The 20495-nt window shown below is 45.4% G+C and overlaps 2 protein-coding genes across 3 annotated transcripts in view; both read left to right on the forward strand.

The window, feature by feature from the left end:
• Positions 1–20495, forward strand: part of RGS11 (regulator of G protein signaling 11) — a 216460-nt gene that overhangs the window by 67750 nt on the left and 128215 nt on the right. The gene's annotated exons all lie outside the window — the stretch shown is intronic.
• The window catches only part of LOC137524086 (NXPE family member 4-like), a 405433-nt gene continuing 398097 nt past the window's right edge, over positions 13160–20495 (forward strand). The window contains exon 1 of the transcript XR_011022629.1: positions 13160–13180. The gene's annotated coding sequence lies outside the window, so the exon portion shown is untranslated. The remainder of the gene's footprint in view (positions 13181–20495) is intronic.

Here is a 20495-nt window from a genome sequence, read left to right on the forward strand (position 1 = left end):
GAAGTTTCCGCGCGTAAAGTTTTGCGCGCGCTCCCGCGTGCGTGCGCGCGAAGCGCCCCGCACTTCGCGCGATGCGCCCATTAAACCCTATGGGACTTTGCGCGCGCGCCTGTGCGGGTGCGCGCGCAAAACTTTGCGCGCGATAACTTCGCGCGAAGTGCAGGCAAAAACGGTGCTAACTCAGTGGTGAAGAGGTCATCACGCCTAAAGTCCTTTAGGCGTGATAACTGGGTTAGCACCGCTTGGTGAATCGAGCCCCAAGGGCTCGATTCACAAAGCGGTGCTAACCCAGTTAGAGACTTTAGGCATGATAACCATTGCACTACTCTGGTGAAAAGCCAGTTTAGGTGTGATAAGTTTAGGCATGATAAGTTTAGGTGTGATAAGTTTAGGCATGCTAAGTTTAGATAAGTTTAGATCGCTTGCAAGGTCCCGCACGCAAAGCAGCCCCATTAAACTTTATACGAAGTGCACCAATCTTTGCTAGCGTAAAACTTTTGATCAGCTGTGCACTGCGGTGCTAACGCAGTTGGCGCTTAAACTTATCATGCCTAAACTTATCACACCTAAACTTATCATGCCTAAACTTATCACACCTAAACTTATCACACCTAAACTTATCATGCCTAAACTGAGTTTAGGCATGATAAAGGGCTTTTCACCAGGGTGCTAACTGTTAGCACCGCTTTGTGAATCAGGCCCCAAGGGCCTGATTCACAAAGCGGTGCTAACAGTTAGCACCCTGGTGAAAAGCCCTTTATCACGCCTAAACTCAGTTTAGGCATGATAAGTTTAGGTGTGATAAGTTTAGGTGTGATAAGTTTAGGCATGATAAGTTTAGGTGTGATAAGTTTAGGCATGATAAGTTTAAGCGCCAACTGCGTTAGCACCGCAGTGCACAGCTGATCAAAAGTTTTACGCTAGCAAAGTCTGGTGCACTTCATATAAAGTTTAATGGTGCTGCTTTGCGTGCGGGACTTTGCAAGCAATCTAAACTTATCTAAACTTAGCATGCCTAAACTTATCACACCTAAACTTATCATGCCTAAACTTATCACACCTAAACTGGCTTTTCACCAGAGTGGTGCAATGGTTATCATGCCTAAAGTCTCTAACTGGGTTAGCACCGCTTTGTGAATCGAGTCCCAACTGCGTTAGCACCGCAGTGCACAGCTGATCAAAAAGTTTTGCGCTAGCAAAGTCTGGTGCACTTTGCATAGAGTTTAATGGTGCTGCTTTGCGTGCGGGACTTTGCGCGCGATCTACACTTATCTAAACTTATCATGCCTAAACTTATCACACCTAAACTTATCATGCCTAAACTTATCACGCCTTAATTGGCTTTTTACCAGTGTGGTGCAATGGTTATCACGCCTAAAGTCTCTAACTGGGTTAGCACCGCTTTGTGAATCGAGCCCTATGTCTGCTTCCATGAAAGCAGGAAGTAGACACACTGCAGATTTATTGCAGGATTTGTATCAGCTGTAATAAGGAAATGTTTTTCTGTAGAGGTTATTATGCTGTTGCTTATGTTTTAGAGCAGAGAGGAAGTTCTAAGGTCAGGTCCACTTTAAATACAAATGCCCCCCCCCCCCCCCCGTAGTCCATGGTTTCCCTCTGTGTCCCTCTGTTCCTGCCTGTTCTCCCACAGAGCCAGCTCTGGTGAATACTGCGCATGCGTGGTTCTGACAGCGCAACTCATTTGCCACACTCCTGCATCTGGGAGCGTCCTAAGACTTTGCAGTTAGTTAACCTCTTAAAGTGGGGTAGTAGACTTCCATTGCCTGGCAATGAGGATGCGTGCAGCCTGAAGGAGATGTTTAGCAAGAGATTTTTTAAATTTTTTTAAGGGATTTTTGAGGGTGGTGCAGCAAATAATATGCAGGGTCAGGGTCACCATCCGTAAGGGTCTTAATATGTTTTCGTACAGCTTCCAAGAAGGGAGTTACGAGAGGACAACTCCAGAAAATATGTAGAAACGTGCCAGTTTCTAGACCACATCTCCAGCACCTGGGATCAGCCGTCGGGTACCTCGTATGGAGCTTGTCTGGAGTCAAATAGCATCTGCTCACGATTTTCAAGTTTGACTCCTGTATTCTAGCAGAAATAGATGATTTCTGATTTACTAAAAGTATTTTTTGCCATTGTTTGTCAGTAAAAGTGGAGCCCGGGTCAGTCTCCCATTTGTTCCTAAGTTGGCGTGTCCAGGAGTCATCTGATCCCAGTAATTGAGAAGAGAGGGGTCTTTCCGCCCTACCGCTTTTCAGACATAGAGACTCAAAAGGTGTGAGTTCGCCAGACAGCTGATCCCCTGGGCCCATGATCACTTTATAGAAAAGGGCTTAGGTTCAAAAAAACGAGGAACTAAAGTGCTGTAGTGTCAAAAAACTTTGTAGAAAAACTTTATTAACACGTATTACAAAAACATTAAGAAGGTTTCTTCAATTCCACATAATTGGTTTCCATATAGTAAATGGTACATCAAAAATACATCCAAAAGACTGAAGCTGATGGAACTGATAGGAATTGTATTCTGGCTTGACTTGTTTGTAGCCTTAAATGAGCATTGTGTCTTTAAAGGCAACGACACATGTTCGTTTCGGGCTCTTTATATAATACATATGCCCTTCATCAGGCCATAACACAAAATTCTGTATGGCTCATTTAAAGGATATGAAGGCCAGAAAAGAGTGAAGCAGGCATCTGACCCACCAGATGCACAGAATGGCCTTTCCAAGGGCCTTCACCATAGCAGCGTTCTCTTTACATTACGCCTTGGAAAGGCCATTCTGTGCATCTGGTGGGTCTGGGCCTTTGAAGTTCCCAGACTCAGTTAGTCGGGATTGTATATTTGGTTTACATGAATACAAAGTTCAAAGCAATGCAACACCCTTTCAGGATGCAGGACAAAAGCGGAGGTTGTTATGTAATTACCTGTTTCCTTGCCACAGTGTCCAGAGGAACTGAATGCTAACGTACTTCATACTGTCATACAGACAATCACAGCTTCCCCCAAAGCCAGACTAGCTTTAGCAGACATACACATGATACAGTCAGAAAAATGAAAAATATGGCTTCCACGAGATACAATATGGCTGCTATGTTCTGCATATTACCGTACATACCATCATCACCACATATCTCCTCACACTAGGCTATTTAGGGCTTTTGTTAAAAAAGGAATGAGGTAATTTTTGAAAGTTCTGTAATATTCTAGAGGAAGGCCACCAGGGCCAGGAGCTTTGGCTGTGGCAAAGCCCTTTATTGCTAACCTGATTTAATCTTCTGAAATGGGCTGTTCTAGTTCCTCTAAGACCTCTGTTGACAGGGTGGGCATACCTGAATCCTACTAATATAATAAATGGGAAAGTTTGGATGTTTGTTACTCGATCACGCAAAAACGGCTGAACGGATTTGAATGAAATTTGGCACACACATAGTACATTACCTGGAATAAAGTATAGGATACTTTTTATTCCCATAACCAAAAAGAGACAAATACTGGAAAATGTAAACTGCAGCCATACACTGTTACACTGGAGGTGTGTTTAGCTTCTAAGGGTAGAATGGTTAATTTGCATATATTCAGCAGTGATGCACTGGGAGACATCTCAAGCTTACTCCAACCTGAATTATCGCAAATTCTTTCTTTTTTAAGAAAGCAAACTTTTGTTTTTCTTAACATCTTAGTAAGGTGGCTTTTAGGACCATTGTAGTCCCTTACACACTCCAATGAGTTCTTGGGTCACCATGAGCTCGCTGGTTAGTCTGTACCTCTCGGTGTTACAAGCCCTACTGCATAGAGCCAAATTAATCTATGCCATGCACTGATGAGGATCAAACAATCCGAAACAGTCTGTATGCATGTTGGATTATTATGGCTCTGTACAAATTAACAAGCTGACACATCATTGCATTCCAGCAGTTCTGGAGGTGTGTTTAGCTTCTAAGGGTAGAATGGTTAATTTGCATATAGTCAGCAGTGATGCACTGGGAGACATCTCTAGCTCACTCCAACCTGAATTACCGCAAATTCTTTCTGTTTTAAAGGGAAGGTTCAGGGACTGTTTAAAAAAAATAAAAATCCGCATCCACTTACCTGGGGCTTCCTCCAGCCCGTAGCAGGCAGGAGGTGCCCTCACGGCGGCGCGCTGACACATCGGACGTCCTCCGGGCTTTACTGCGCAGGCTCAGTAGTTCTGAGCCTGCGCAGTAAAGCCCGGAGGACGTCCAATGACGTCAGCGCGCCGCCGTGAGGCGCATTTTGGAACGCGGAAGGAGCCCGACCTGGCCGCCGGCCTGGCCAGGTCGGGTCGGCCACCGGAGACCACCAGCAGCCTGCGGAGCGGCGCCGAGGGCACCTCCTGCCTGCCACGGGCTGGAGGAAGCCCCAGGTAAGTGGATATGGATTTTTATTTTTTTTAAACAGTCCCTGAACCTTCCCTTTAAGAAAGCAAACTTTTTTTTTGTTTTTCTTCACTGTTAATGGCAGGGTTCTCAAACTTAGCATAGCTGGTTACTGGGTGATTGGAATTAATATTCAGAAAAGTGGGGGGAGCCTAAAAATGCCAATCAAAAATCACTTATCGCTTTTCAAGAAGAATATTAAAATTGCTGCCATTCTTGCACTGTTAATGGCACAAGCCTGAAACCTGGTACAGTTGGTAATTGGGTTACTGAGGTTCAAATTCAGAAAAGGGGACAGAACCACAAACAGTGAATCAGATTTGTTTCATTTCATGGGAAAATACAAATTATTGTTGCCAAGGACCCCAAAGCTCACAAACTTGGCCATTGAGTGACTGTGTGTCCAGGTTACAAACAGTGGGCGGAGCCAAAAACAAATTTCACTGGGAAATTGTAAACTGCAGCCATTCTTATGCTGTTTATGGCTGTATATTCCCAAACTTTGCCCAGATTAATATTCAGGGAAGTGGGTGGAGCCTATAATAGCCAATCAAAATTCACCTGTTGACTTTCAAGTGGAATATCTAAATTGCAGCCATTTTTACACTGTTAATAGCAGAGACCTCAAACCTGCTACAGTTAGTCATTGGGTGACTGGGGTTCAAATGCTGGAGAGGGGGTGAAGCCACAAACAGCCAATCTGATTTGTTTAATTTCTATTGGAATATACAAATTATTGATGCCAAGGACCCCAAAGCTCACAAACTTGGCCATTGAGTGTTTGTGTGTTAGGGTTAGAAAGTGGGCAGAGCCAACACCAGCCAAATACATACACAGGCAACGCCGGGTCATCAGTGGGTGGAGACAAATACAAATTTCACTGGGAAAATGTAAACTGCAGCCATTCTTACACTGTTAATGGCAGGGTTTTTAAACTTTGCACAGTTGGTCACTGGGTGACTGGGATTAATATTCAGAAAAGTGGGTGGAGCCTTTAAAAGTGAATCAAACTTCACCTATTGCTTTTCAAGGTGAATATTTAATTGCTGCTATTCTTGCACTGTTAATGGCACAGGCCTCAAACCTGGTACAGTTGGTTATTGGGTGACTGGGGTTCAAATTCAGAAAAGGGGGTGGAGCCACAAACAGCCAATCAGATTTTTTTTCATTTCAATGCAAATTATTGATACGAAAGACCGCAAAGCTCACAAACTTGATCATTGAGTCATTGTGTGTTAGGGTTAGAAAAAGTGGGTGGAGCCAGCACCAGCCAAATACATACCCGGGCAACGCGGGGCAATCAGCTAGTCAGTAATATATTGACTAATCAGTTGGGTTCTATCAGTGTTGGGTATACAGTAGCTGTATTAGGGGTTAGATTATATAGAGATTGATAGTAGTCCCGGAAGACTCTCGCAATTGACTCATGTCTATTCCTTTTATTGCCTCTAGAGTCTTGTATACAGGAAACATGTGTAAGGGTTTGTTGATCTCTAAGTGCTCTCGCCAGGAGTCTACTACATTTATTGCTGTATTCGTAGAAGCTTCTTCTGCATTTAAGTGCTATATGTTTCTCTTTTTGAAAGAGAAGCGTTCTCAGCTTATCCCTCTCCTGAGTGAGTGTGTCCAGGTCAGCTTGCGTTAGAGTGTTTCTATGCTCGGACTCGAGTTGCCTTATCAAAGATAGGCAATTACTCATTTCCTTCATTCGTTGCTTATGAATAATGCTAGCTTCCTGAATCAGGGTACTTCTAACAACGCATTTGTGGGTAGCCTATAGAGTGAGGGGGGCAATGTCCTCTGTGTCATTTTCTCTAAAGCAGTTATTGATGGTTTTCTGAACCTTGTCTTTTAATTCTGGGTTTTGTAATAGGGAGCTGTTTAATCTCCACTGCCTGGGAAGACACTGCTTAGGCCGTATGCCGAGTTCCGGCGTCACAGGGGAGTGGTCTGAGAGACAGGACACTCCAATATCTGTGAGGATCTGCTCTGAAAGTAGGTTTTGTGAAATGAATATAAAATCAATACGTGTATATGAATTGTGTAGGGGGGAGAAGAAGGTGTAGTCCCTGGCAGTGGGATTCTGAATCCACCACACATCTACTAACTGTCTCTTATTAAAGAGAACCCGAGGCGGGGTTCTCACAACGAAATCCACATACAGAGGCTGGGTCTGCCTATAGAGCCCACCCTCTGTTGCTAATCAGATCCCCCCGAAATCCCCCCTGCGCTCGGCAATACCCCATAAATGACAGCGCAGCGTGTCAGCAGCGGCTGTGTTTACCTTTAGAACAGTCCCCGCTCTCCCCCGCCTCCTGTGTCGCTCCGGTCCCGCCCGCGTCACTTCCCTCCCCGCTGATTGGAGGGAAGGGACGCGACCGGGACGGAGCTCTGTAGGAGGTGGGGGGAGCGCCGAGACTGACGTTAGAAAGGTAAAACACAGCTGCACATCGCGGCTGTAATTTATGGGGTCTGGCTGAGCACAGGGGGGATTTACCGGGGATCTGATTAGCAACAGAGGCTGGGCTCTATAGGCAGAGACAGCCTCTGTATCAGGATTTCGTTGTGAGAACCCCGCCTCTGGTTCTCTTTAAGTGCTGTACGACATGTCTTAATTGCCTTGCTGGTCAGGGAGCTCTTACTAGTGGAGTTGTCCCAAGATGGATCAAGCACAGCATTTAGATCACCTCCTAGGACTAAACTTCCTTCAGCAAAAGAGTCTAGGGCTTCGAGGGCCCTGACCAGAAAGGCAGGTTGCCCACTATTGGGGGCATAAAAAGTACCTAATTTAAGCTTTCTGGAAAGGTATTCTCTTTTAATGAAAAGGAAACGACCCGTAGAGTCCTTACATTCCTGCAGGAGGGTGAGAGAGACATATTTCGAGAGAAGAATAGCTACTTCTTTAGATTTGGAGTCTGGCTTATTGCTATTGAATACCTGTGGAAAGTGTTTATTGGATAGTTTTGGGTGGGTATTCCCTTTGAAATGTGTCTCCTGCAGGAATGCTATTAGAACTCTATCCTTGTGTAGTTGTCTAAGCAAGGTTCTGCGCTTTTCAGGGATATTAAGGCCCCTGGTGTTCAAGGATTGAATTTTAAGGAATGTTATCAAAGAAATTCCAGCAAATTGGAGGATAGGGGGGAGCTGGCAGGGGTGCCCCAGAGGAGTAGAAACAAAAGAGAGAACAGGAGAGAGAAAAACAGTCAGGAGTGGAGAATGTAGTATGTTGCCTGTCCAAAGGGAACCAGGTTCTGGTGAGTATAGATATACTTAGAACAAAAAGATTTATAACACTGTTTACAGCCCGATAGGCCATCATGGATGGGGAACAAAGTAGAATGGCACTGCATGCAGAGCCCACGAGCCCAGAGGGTCTGAAGAAGTTACTTAATATGTAAAATATGGAATAAAGGAATGACCGTTAAGCAAACCGACTGCAGTCATATCGTTTTAGTAGACTGTCTAGGCTAATGCGACACTTGTGCAAAAGTATATATTCTATATAGAAATGCAAACAATTTCTGAGATATACCATAACTTAGAGAAGAACAACATAACGGTAGATATAGCTTTTCACAACAGGTGGTGATACAACTTGGAACCATCCGGGATCAGTAAAGGGGGTAGCCCGGCCATATGTCCCTCGTTTAGTGCCTTGGTGGTAGGTAGCGGGTAGCTTAGTAAGTGTTCCATAAGGCATCCATCTGAAAATGGCGCCTGTGAATAATGGCGCTCAGTGTTGCCGCTAATCCATTTGCCGCTTATCGCTATTTAACGTTAAAGCCTTATTGTTATTTAGCGTTAAAGCCTTATCGTTATTTAGCGTTAACACACAGAACCCTCTCTGTACCTATCCCTAACCCCTAAACCCCCCCCCCCGGTGGTGCCTAACCCTAACCACCCCCCTGGTGGTGCCTAACCCTAACCACCCCCCTGGTGGTTTATATTGTACTACTGTAACTATACCTAACCCTACTCTCACACAGAACCCTCCCTGTACCTAACCCTAACCACCCCCTTGGTGGTGCCTAACCCTAAGACCCTCCTGGTGGTGCCTAACCCTAAGACCCCCCCAGTGGTGCCTAACCCTAAGACCCCCCCTGGTGGTGCCTAACCCTAAGACCCCCCCTGGTGGTGCCTAACCCTAACCACCCCCCTGGTGGTGCCTAACCCTAAGACCCCACCCCCGGTGGTGCCTAACCCTAACCTTGACAGTGTTACATTAAATCCATTCACCGTTTTGCAGTTAAATAACGTCTGCAGTTTGGCTTATGTAGGGCGCTATTTATAAATAACGTTAGTGTGTGCCACTATTGATAAATGACGTTAGTGTGTGCCACTATTGATAAATAACGTTAGTGTGTGCCACTATTGATAAATAACGTTAGTGTGTGCCACTATTGATAAATGACGTTAGTGTGTGCCACTGTTGATAAATAACGTTAGTGTGTGCCACTATTGATAAATAACGTTAGTGTGTGCCACTATTCATAAATAACGTTAGTGTGTGCCACTATTCATAAATAACGTTAGTGTGTGCCGTTTTTTTTCTTTTTTCCCTGTGCGCCATTATCATGCAGTACTAATGATAAATAGCGATAAGCGTATCTTTTTAATGCGGCGCCATTTTTATGCATAGGCGCTATGCGCCATTATTCACTGATCCCTCCATAAGCGTCAGGCTCATCTGGTGACTCGGGATGTCGCGCTCATCTTTATAGAGTATATGTCCTGTGAGGTAGAGTCAGGCATAGAAGGGGTAAAGAGGCAGTTAATGGTAGGATGAGGGACCCTCGTGGGGAAAAGAATTGGGAACCCCTCGGATCGGAGGGCACTACTGGTTTCATGGAGTCAGATTGTGGGGTATAACAAAATTACTCACGGATCAGCAGGCTGATTTGGGCCTTCTCACCGAGGTCGCTGCGGGCCTTTGATTAGCAGTAGATCCGGGTCCCAATCAGGGAGGTCAATTACTGGCAGGTCCATCTTTGTGCGAAATTCAGAGAGATCTTCAGGGTTCCGAAGGATCACCTCTTGCGCGCCCTTTTTAGCATGAAGATGAAAGGGGAAGCCCCATTTGTAAATGGCTACGGCATCACGTAGTTGTTTCAGGAGAGGGCGTAGAGCCCTACGTTGTGCTAATGTGAACGGGGCAAGATCTTGGTACAGGGTGATTTCTGCACCATCAAAGTAAAAAAATACATTCTTGTCTGGCCGTGGCCATGATGGCGTCTTTGACTTCAAAGTAGTGCACTTGGCATATCACATCTCTCGGTGGGGTATTTCCTTTCGGTAATGGGCGAAGGGCCCGATGCACTCTATCTATGCGGACCGGGGGACCTTGCATTCTGTTTAAGAGTTTGTCATAGATGGCCCTTACCGTGTCCCGAAGATCTTCCTGCCGCGTGGCCTCAGGTAGGCCTCGGATGCGCACATTGTTGCGGCGGCTCCGGTTTTGTAAATCCTCTATGTGTGATCGGAATACTGCGTTCAGTGAGGTTTGTCGCTCTTTTGCAGCTTTGGGGTCTTGAAGATCTTTCTGCAGGTCGGAGACGCCTGTCTCTACCACTTGGACTCTCTGCCCGAGGCCTACGATGTTGTCCTGCAGCACCGAGATTTCCTGCCTCGTGGTGGTGAGTTTCGTATCGGTTTGACTTAGCATGTCGGCTTTTGTTGGTAGGCCTCTTAAGAAGTCCCAGATATTCTCTAGGCTTTTCGCCGAGGTATTTTCTGCTGGAGTATCTTCTATCTGTTTAGTGGAGGCCTGCCGATCCGCCATCTTGTCCGTGGCGTTGGGGGCCTGTGAAATACTTGGAAACAGAGTTCACCGCCGATCCTGAGGTCCCAGGTTGGGTTTGCCGGGGTCCTCTCTTGGTGGTCTTTGCTACCGTGGTACCAGCAGCAGGATTTGGTTGAGTAGTTTGCTCCATATTATCTCAAATCTGTGGTTAGGCTCAGAGCTCTGCTGAAACGCGTCTTTACAGCGCCATGTCCGGCTCCGCCCCCCCCCCCCCCCCCCCCCCACTGCTGCGAATCCAGGCCGATTCCCCGCCCATGAATTCGGATGGATTTCAGCAGCTTATAGAAGTCTATGAGAGCCATCCGAATTCGTGGCCGAGGAAAAATCTGAGGCCCTGCAGCATAATTTTGGGCGTAGCTGTCCGAATCCCATAGCCGCGCATAGCACGGCTAGAGGGATTCGGCTACGAGAGGCAACAGCTGTGCCGGCATCGCGTCTCGCAAGACGCATGCCGCCGCACATATGGAAACCTAGCCTAACTGAAACAATTCCATGTAACAAACCACTCTGTATTCTAGCTTGGCTGAGCTGTACAATCTCCTTTCCGTGATTGGAGAGATATTGGAGAAATAAAGTGGTCATACACCACTCAATCTGCCAACTGATCAACCATTAAGATGCCCATCAGCGGTACAATTTTTCTCATCAAATGCCATCTTTCGATACGATTGGAATATTTGTAACTGATTGGAAGGCAATTATAGATTGTTCCAATTAACGGAACAATTTAAGAAGAATTTACATTTACATTCAATCATAAAGTCCAACTTTCGGATCAATTTTTTTTTCCTTTTCCAATCGACCAAAGAATCGTTTCACATCGATTTGCGCCACAAGCAGCGCAGTTGTCATTACAATTTGATCGTAAAAAGTCTGTCGAAAGATTGAATCTGAAGGAAAAATTGTACCGTTAATGGGCACCTTATGATAGATCCTTCTCTGAGGGAATCTGATCAGAGAGGATTCTATTGCTTTCCACACATTGCAGACAGATTTCTCATAGATTTCAGCACGCTTAGTGAAATTTGCCTTAAAACAGAAGGAAACTCGCAATAATTCAGCTATAAGTGAATATTAGTGGTTACCCACAATGCACTGCTACTAAATATGCCAATTATCTCTTTTCGCCCTGTAAGCAAGGCTAGCATCCAGAACTGCTGGTGTATAGCAAGCCTATAGCTTTACATTTTACACTGCCACACCAACCCCACATGTAGACAGCCTGTTTCGGACTTTTGGTCCTCATCAGTACATGGCAGGGATTGATATGGCTGTATGAGATAGGGCTTGGACCAGTTGGATGGCAATTATCGATTGTTCCCATTAACGGAACAATTAAAGAAGCTTTTACATTTTAATTCAACCATAAAATCCAACTTTTGAATCAATATTTTTTCCTTTTCCAATCGACCATAGAATCGTTTCACATCGATTTGCGCCACAAGGAAAATTGTACTGTCAATGGGCACCTTATGAGCGATACCTTTCTGAGGGAATCTGATCAGAGAGGAAGCTATTGCTTCCCATACATTGCAGACAGATTTCTTATAGATTTCAGCATGAAATCTATTTGGAAACCTTCCTAGCGCCTCTGTATCCCCAAGTGTGTATGGCGCTCTTCCCCCTTCTACAGTGTTGAAGGCTTACCTGTCCGTTGACGTGAGTCCTGGCCTCCTCCAGTGTCCAGCGCGTTACCCTGAGCTCCTGTAAGGTGCCACGTCCACGTGACACACGCGCATGTAGTTACATCGCTACATGTGCCGGTGTCACAGCGCCTGTATCATGTGACAGTGACGCATGTAGCGATGGAGTCATGTGGTGCAGGCACTCGCAGTGACGCTTGTGGAGGCCAGGATTAATGCCTTCAACATGGGCACTGCAGGGGTGACGCTTACACTTGGAGGGACACCAGCCGGGGGTCTGTCTGTTCTGTTGGTCGTCAGGAAAGCGTAAGCCGTTACCGCTATGCACACGATCCAGCCCTTGTGACGCAGGAGACCAGAGTTGGAATCTTGGCTCTTCCTGATCAGTAAGCCAGCACCTATTAACCCTTTTTCAGCTTATTTATTTAGAGGCTTGCAAGTGCTACAGGCCAATTTATTTTAGCAAATTTTTTTGTATTTGTTATGTTTTCCTTCTTCTAATTAGTACTGATGTAATGTGTATTTATGGCCACTTGTCACTAGGGGGCAGTGTGAGACAATAACAGAGGACTTCTTCTTTCAGTTTCTGTGTTTTCTGCTAGCATTGAGATATCAAAGCATTCCAAGAATTTACAGCACAACGAGTTCTGCCGACTGAGGCCAAAAGCAGCGCGCTTATCTCAAACGAGAGATAACTCTGTTGAAGTTGCTAATGGGTTAAGTAAGGAGTCCTTGGGCAAGACTCCCTAACATGGATACTGCCTACTGAGCGCGATCTAGTGGCTGCAGTTCTGGAGCTTTGAGTCCGCCAGGAGAACAACGCAATATAAATATTATTTTTCTTGGGACGGACTGAGATATTTCTACCATGCTGAATAATTGAGTGGCCATGTTGTTGCACCGATTCCCCCACCAAGTCGATAAAATTATTAAATCAGAAGGTCGAATGGCCTGCAAAAGTAATATATGAGCACCCATACTTTTTTAATACCCCATCACTGCAAACACAGGTGCTGCTTATACATAGAAGGCACTGTTGCCCCTGAGGAGGTATTTTCATAAAAAAAAAAAAAACACTTAGTAGGTCAGAGCACTTCCAAGTAGCACTTGCCTTAAAGTAGTTGTCCAAGGAAAAAAAAAGTAGTTCTGCGCCTGTGCAGTACAGACTTGATGACATCGGCGGGACCATGTGACCCGCGCCGTGGAGTGCAGAAGACGCCGACCCGAAAGCCGACCTGGTAAGGCCGGCTTCTGCAGCGGAGAAGACCGGGAGCCTCCTGGGCTGCAGCGAGGGCACAGGACGGCTGCCACAGGCTGGAGGAAGCCCCAGGTAAGTGGATTTTTTTTTCTCATTCCTTGGATTTTTCCTTTAAAGATAGTTTGCAGATACCTGTCAGTAAATTCGAGACTCATCACGTGCATTCAAACTGCAGCACCAAACTATGCAAGGGCTGAACTGGCCCCAATAACACCTCAAAATGAAGGGAGACCCTAAACTACACATAATAGGTTAAACTCTAGTAATGATAAAAACAAATTGCATGAAATTGACCTTCAGTTGCACGATTTGCATAATTTGGATTCAATTGCACTTATGGAGGATGTTCGCTTCCAAAATGATTTGCATGCAAAGGCATTCCGTACCGGACCCTTTCACCACGATGAGGTCCACTCCAATCGAAAGGGGCCCTACAACTAATATGTGACTTGGAAGCCTTGATACGGTGGTGGCAGATGTGGATGGTGCCCCCAGATGGTGAGAGCATTTTTGGGGGGCTGTCTGCTCTGCTCCTGTAAGACCTTCCCCCCCGGAATATGGTGTGCAGAGCGGGTTCCTGGGTGGTTTGAGTGCCCCTGGCCCCACCTGTATGGTGCACCTCTGTGTATTTTTGAAATCCCAAAGGTAAATTGGCATCCAAGTCACTTATTATTGGTAGGGCCCCTTTCGACTGGAGTACACCTCATCGCGGTGAAAGGGACTATTACGGAATGCCATTACATGCAAACCATTTTGGAAGCGAACGTCCTCCACTACTGCAACTGAATGTTTTTATCAATACTAGAGTTTAACCTATTATGTGTAGTTGAGGCCCTCCCTTAATTTTTAAGTGTTGTCAGGGTATTTAAATTCCCTGGAGTATTCAGTCCTGGAAGGCATGGATCTTCCTGTTACCGTGTTTCCACAATTCCTGACTCCCTGGGGCTTACTGCCTTCATCCTACAGCCTCTTACATTTCAGGGGGGGAGGGGGGCGGGGGTTTCCAATATACTTTTTCCACTTTCAAATTCCCTCCAGATATCTCTTTCATCTAGTAATGCAGCAATGCAGCTTCCATGGACAGGCTTAATACCGGGAGCCGCTCAGGAATATTAACATTACACTTCTCAGCGTGTGGAGAGATTGCCGCGCGTCTGAAGTGGATCATTAGGAGAATTCCATCTGCAGGCTGCAGATAAGAGACGCAGAATAGAAGCAGGAGGAGCGCGCAACGAGATTTCACCTCATTTATCAGGAGTGGTCGAGATGCGGCCAACAGTCAGTGACATGACTCTGTACTCTGTAAAGTGCTGCAGGAGATGCCAGTACTATATAAATACATAATAATAATATGGTAGGACATTAGACTATGGCTATGGTAGGGTTAGAGTGTGAGCTCCTCTGAGGGCAGTCAGTGACATGACTATGTACTCTGTAATGTGCTGCAGGAGATGCCAGTACTATATAAATACATAATAATAATATGGTAGGACATTAGACTATCACTATGGTAGAGTTAGAGTGTGAGCTCCTCTGAGGGCAGTCAGTGACATGACTATGTACTCTGTAATGTGCTGCAGGAGATGTCAGTGCTATATAAATACATAATAATAATATGGGAGGACATTAGTCTATGGCTATGGTAGGATTAGAGTGTGAGCTCCTCTGAGGACAGTCAGTGACATGACTATGTACTCTGTAATGTGCTGCAGGAGATGTCAGTGCTATATAAAAACATAATAATAATATGGGAGGACATTGGTCTATGGCTATGGTAGGATTAGAGTGTGAGCTCCTCTGAGGACAGTCAGTGACATGACTATGTACTCTGTAATGTGCTGCAGGAGATGTCAGTGCTATATAAATACATAATAATAATATGGTAGGACATTAGACTATGACTATGGTAGGATTAGATTGTGAGCTCCTCTGAGGACAGTCAGTGACATGACTATGTACTCTGTAATGTGCTGCAGGAGAGGTCAGTGCTATATAAATACATAATAATAATATGGTAGGACATTAGACTATGACTATGGTAGGATTATTGTGAGCTCCTCTGAGGACAGTCAGTCACATGACTATGTACCCTGTAATGTGCTGCAGAAGATGTCAGTGCTATATAAATACATAATAATAATATGATAGGATATTAGACTGTGACTATGGTAGGATTAAATTGTGGGCTCCTCTGAGGACAGTCAGTGACATGACTATGTACTCTGTAATGTGCTGCAGGAGATGTCAGTGATATATAAATACATAATAATAATAACATGGTAGGACATTAGACTATGACTATGGTAGGATTAGATTGTGAGCTCCCCTGAGGACAGTCAGTGACATGACTATGTACTCTGTAATGTGCTGCAGAAGATGTCAGTGCTCTATAAATACATAATAATAATATGGTAGGACATTAGACTATGACTATGGTAGGATTAGAGTGTGAGCTCCTCTGGGGACAGTCAGTGACATGACTAGGTGTTCTGTAATGTGCTGCAGGAGATGCCAGTGCTATATAATACATAATAATAATATATGGTAGGACATTAGACTATGACTATGGTAGTGATTAGATTGTGAGCTCCTCTGAGGACAGTCAGTGACATGACTATGTACTCTGTAATGTGCTGCAGGAGATGTCAGTGCTATATGAATACATAATAATAATATGGTAGGACATTAGACTATCACTATGGTAGGACTAGAGTGTGAGCTCCTCTGAGGACAGCCAGTGACATGACTATGTACTCTGTAATGTGCTGCAGAAGATGCCAGTGCTATATAAATACATAATAATAATATGGTAGGACATTAGACTATGACTATGGTAGTGATTAGATTGTGAGCTCCTCTGAGGACAGTCAGTGACATGACTATGTACTCTGTAATGTGCTGCAGGAGATGTCAGTGCTATATAAATACATAATAATAATATGGTAGGACATTAGACTATGACTATGGTAGGATTAGAGTGTGAGCTCCTCTGAGGACAGCCAGTGACATGACTATGTACTCTGTAATGTGCTGCAGAAGATGTCAGTGCTATATAAATACATAATAATAATATGGTAGGACAATAGACTATGACTATGGTAGGATTAGATTGTGAGGTCCTCTGAGGACAGTCAGTGACATGGCTATGTACTCTTTAATGTGCTGCAGGAGATGTCAGTGCTATATAAATACATAATAATAATATGGTAGGACATTAGACTGACTATGGTAGGATTAGATTGTGAGCTCCTCTGAGGACAGTCAGTGACATGACTATGTACTCTGTAATGTGCTGCAGGAGTTGTCAGTGCTATATAAATACATAATAATAATATGGTAGGACATTAGACTATGACTATGGTAGGATTAGATTGTGAGCTCCTCTGAGGACAGTCAGTGACATGGCTATGTACTCTGTAATGTGCTGCAGGAGATGTCAGTGCTATATAAATACATAATAATAATATGGTAGGACATTAGACTATGACTATGGTAGGATTAGATTGTGAGCTCCTCTGAGGACAGTCAGTGACATGACTATGTACTCTGTAAAGTGCTGCAGAAGATGTCAGTGCTATATGAATACATAAGGACAATTATAATAGTTTTATTTTGTGATTTATATTCTCCTATGATATCTGGCCTAGAGAACCTTAGTAAATCAGGCCCTTTTATATTTGTGTTGTTTGCGTACATCTGTGTCACAGAGCACAAGTGACAGGTCCTCTTTACGAATGCAGTAATGGAAGATTTGCTGTGTGGGGAACTGTTGGATTAATATTTATTCCTTTTGGGCACTAGTAAGCCTAATCTGTTTTTTATGAGGAGGGATTTTCTGTAGCTGGAAAGAACAATGTTTTGTCAGTCTGCCGCGCTCGCCGCCGTCTGTCTCCGGGCTTCAGCGAGGACACCAAAGCTTGGCGTCAGCAAATAGCGCGGCTAATGTGTGTTCCATTACAGATTAGCGAGCCTGACATCATGGCGGCTAATTAATTATGCATGCAGCCCGCTGCGCTGAGACGAGAGGCGACGCTTCCTCGGGAGCCTAAATGCGACGGCGTATATTCGCTGGGCGTAAATCAGTTTACTCGACGGTGTTTAAAGAAATACTGAACATCTTTCTTTGTAGTTAATTAAAACTCGGGTTCTTCAGAAAACTTTTATAAAAAGCCCTCGTTCAGACTCATTATTGTCTCGATATCATGTTTGCGTTGGGCATAAACCAACACTACTCGCTTGACAGAAGAGACCAAAAAAGGGACACTGAGAGCTGCCAATACTGTAGTAGGTTAGGATAATGGTAAATAGTGTCATATGTAAAATTATACTCACAAACATGGGCAAGGCTTTGACTACTCAACAGTGAATGCGTTTTGCAGGCATGACCCGCTTCATCAGGCAAAATAGAGGGTAACCGATGAAGCGGGTCTTGCCTGCGAAACGTGTTTCACTGTGGAGTAGTAAGTAAGTAAGTAAGTCCACCACTAACTCCCTTTTTAAACTGTTTTTAGTGTACTTTACCCTATGATGGGCGCCTCTGTTTAAGTGTTTCTTGACTGACAGAATAGTAAGTCTGAGTGAGTGAGCTGTCCAGTGACTGAGTGAGTTGTGTTTGGTAACTGGAGTGATAAGTGTCCCCTGTATTAAGTAGCCCCCTCCCTTAGTTTAGTTAGCCAGGCGAACCCCCCAGTGTTAGCCAGCAACCGCCCCATATTAGGTTGCCAGGTGTGTCCCCAGTGTTAGGCAACAACCGCCCCAAGTATAGGTAGCAAGGGGTGCGCCCAGTATTAGGTAGCCCCAGTATTAGGAGTACAACGGTTTGCCCCCAGCATTAGGCAGCCCCCTTCCCTGCATAGGAAGCCAGATGTGCCCCCAGTATTAGGCAGCTCCCCCCTCCCTCAGTATAAGTAGCCAGGTGTGCCCCCAGTATTAGGCAGCCCCCCCTCAGTATAAGTAGCCAGGTGTACCCCCAAAAGGTGGATCAGCGCAACACCAGGCCGCCTCCGAATGGCCTCCATCAGAGATGCGCTGAGCCCCCCCAGGAACTACAAACGCACCTTGAACCCAAACAGAAGCTCTGCATATACACCAAAAGCATGGCTGTTAAGTGGGAGCAGCTGACCAAAAACTAATTACATTAGTACATAGCAAGGAAATGAGCAGCGCTACTTAAAAACAGACTAGTGCCTACCTGCAAAAGAGTGCAAGCCCCACTTGTGGGGTCGAATACACACCGAGCATACACATGACCTGTCTACCACTAGAGGAGGATGTTGGTTTCCATTAACAGCTTGCATGCAACCTATTAAGTACTCGTCCCTCCCACTGCGAAGAAGTTAATCCTCCATGGGAGGGGCCTAACACTAACTAAATCCTAACCTATGTATATGCATAGCCTGGGTGCGGCTAATCAAATAAAATCGAAAATTGAAAATTGCGCAAAAGGTGGATCAGCGCAACACCAGGCCGCCTCCGAATGGCCTCCATCAGAGATGCGCTGAGCCCCCCCAGGAACTACAAACGCACCTTGAACCCAAACAGAAGCTCTGCATATACACCAAAAGCATGGCTGTTAAGTGGGAGCAGCTGACCAAAAACTAATTACATTAGTACATAGCAAGGAAATGAGCAGCGCTACTTAAAAACAGACTAGTGCCTACCTGCAAAAGAGTGCAAGCCCCACTTGTGGGGTCGAATACACACCGAGCATACACATGACCTGTCTACCACTAGAGGAGGATGTTGGTTTCCATTAACAGCTTGCATGCAACCTATTAAGTACTCGTCCCTCCCACTGCGAAGAAGTCAATCCTCCATGGGAGGGGCCTAACACTAACTAAATCCTAACCTATGTATATGCATAGCCTGGGTGCGGCTAATCAAATAAAATTGAAAATTGCGCAAAAGGTGGATCAGCGCAACACCAGGCCGCCTCCAAATGGCCTCCATCAGAGATGCGCTGAGCCCCCCCAGGAACTACAAACGCACCTTGAACCCAAACAGAAGCTCTGCATATACACCAAAAGCATGGCTGTTAAGTGGGAGCAGCTGACCAAAAACTAATTACATTAGTACATAGCAAGGAAATGAGCAGCGCTACTTAAAAACAGACTAGTGCCTACCTGCAAAAGAGTGCAAGCCCCACTTGTGGGGTCGAATACACACCGAGCATACACATGACCTGTCTACCACTAGAGGAGGATGTTGGTTTCCATTAACAGCTTGCATGCAACCTATTAAGTACTCGTCCCTCCCACTGCGAAGAAGTCAATCCTCCATGGGAGGGGCCTAACACTAACTAAATCCTAACCTATGTATATGCATAGCCTGGGTGCGGCTAATCAAATAAAATCGAAAATTGAAAATTGCGCAAAAGGTGGATCAGCGCAACACCAGGCCGCCTCCGAATGGCCTCCATCAGAGATGCGCTGAGCCCCCCCAGGAACTACAAACGCACCTTGAACCCAAACAGAAGCTCTGCATATACACCAAAAGCATGGCTGTTAAGTGGGAGCAGCTGACCAAAAACTAATTACATTAGTACATAGCAAGGAAATGAGCAGCGCTACTTAAAAACAGACTAGTGCCTACCTGCAAAAGAGTGCAAGCCCCACTTGTGGGGTCGAATACACACCGAGCATACACATGACCTGTCTACCACTAGAGGAGGATGTTGGTTTCCATTAACAGCTTGCATGCCACCTATTAAGTACTCGTCCCTCCCACTGCGAAGAAGTCAATCCTCCATGGGAGGGGCCTAACACTAACTAGATCCTAACCTATGTATATGCATAGCCTGGGTGCGGCTAATCAAATAAAATCGAAAATTGAAAATTGCGCAAAAGGTGGATCAGCGCAACACCAGGCCGCCTCCGAATGGCCTCCATCAGAGATGCGCTGAGCCCCCCCAGGAACTACAAACGCACCTTGAACCCAAATAGAAGCTCTGCATATACACCAAAAGCATGGCTGTTAATGTTAATGTTAGTGTACCCCCAGTATTAGATAGACCCAGTATTAGGTAGTAGAACTGTGTTCCACCAGTATTAGGCAGACCCCCTCCCCAGCATAGGAAGCCAGGTGTGCCCCCAGTATTAGGCAACCCGGCCCCAGCATAGGAAGCCAGGTGTGCCCCCAGTATTAGGCAGTCCCCCTCCCCAGCATAGGAAGCCAGGTGTGCCCCCAGTATTAGGCAACCCGGCCCCAGCATAGAAAGCCAGGTGTGCCCCCAGTATTAGATAGACCCAGTATTAGGTAGTAGAACTGTGTTCCCCCAGTATTAGGCAGACCCCCTCCCCAGCATAGGAAGCCAGGTGTGCCCCCAGTATTAGGCAGCCCCGCCCCCCAGCATAGGAAGCCAGTTACATAGTTACATAGTTACATAGTT

The sequence above is a fragment of the Hyperolius riggenbachi genome, chromosome 7 (genome assembly GCF_040937935.1).
Source record: "Hyperolius riggenbachi isolate aHypRig1 chromosome 7, aHypRig1.pri, whole genome shotgun sequence".
In the NCBI taxonomy this organism is placed as follows: Eukaryota; Metazoa; Chordata; class Amphibia; order Anura; family Hyperoliidae; genus Hyperolius; species Hyperolius riggenbachi.